The sequence below is a fragment of the Aureococcus anophagefferens genome, assembly GCF_000186865.1.
Source record: "Aureococcus anophagefferens unplaced genomic scaffold AURANscaffold_35, whole genome shotgun sequence".
Taxonomy (NCBI): domain Eukaryota; class Pelagophyceae; order Pelagomonadales; family Pelagomonadaceae; genus Aureococcus; species Aureococcus anophagefferens.
This window is the reverse complement of record NW_008705593.1, coordinates 113,124-114,077: the sequence shown is the minus strand read 5'-3', so window position 1 is coordinate 114,077 and position 954 is coordinate 113,124.

Genomic DNA, 954 nt, shown 5'->3' with positions numbered 1-954 from the left:
CGCTCCGTACCGCTTTTGACGGGCTACGAACCTATGACCTACGCGCCCTCGTAGGTCGCGGCAGAACTGCCGAACGCCGTCTACCAATTTTCCGACGATTCCACGGGCGTCTGCCACGCGGGCGACCCGTGCCTCGTCATCGCCAAGTCCCACGCCGCGCGGGACGGCGTCATGATCCCGAACCCCTACTTTGCGAACGTCGACGACTGGCGAGACTTTCGGGCCGTCCTCCAGCGCGCGGCGAATGCACGACCGTGGGAGCACCGACGCAAGCGCGCGTTCTGGCGCGGCAGCATCTCCCCGCACGACGACAAAAACCACCGCGAGGCGGACTGTTTGAAGAACTTCGGGTCGTTCGCGCGCCTCGCGGCCGCCGCGCAGACGCTAGCGGCGCCGCACGAGGTCGACGTGAAGTGTCTCTCCCACGCGCCGCCGCTTCCCTGCGCGTTGCGCAAGGACCCCCACTTCTGCGACGGCGTCGCGGGCGCGCCGCCCCAGAACTACACGGAGGCCATCGCGGCCGCGGTGCGGCATCCGGAGAAGATCACGGCCAAAGCTCCCAGCGACCAGGTCGACTACGCGGCCTACCGCTTCCTGCTGAACCTGCCGGGGTCGACGCACGGCTCCTACTCCTGGAACCTCAATCACCTCTGGTCCCTCGGGAGCGTCGTGCTCCAGTGGGACATGGACGCGGTCGAGTTCTACTACCCGGCGCTCGAGGACGGCGCGACGCACGTCGTCGTCGACGCCGAGACCCTCGCGCCCACGGTCAAGGCGCTTCAGGGCGACGCGGCGCGCGCCAAGGCCCTCAGGGACGGCGCGCGCGAGGTCCACCGCGAGGTCACGTGCCCCGAGTGCCTCGCGGGCTACTTCGGCGACGTGCTGCGCGCGATCCGCGAACGGTGGGGCACGGCGCGCCTGCTCGACGACCCCTGCGCGCTGCGCGACTTCTTC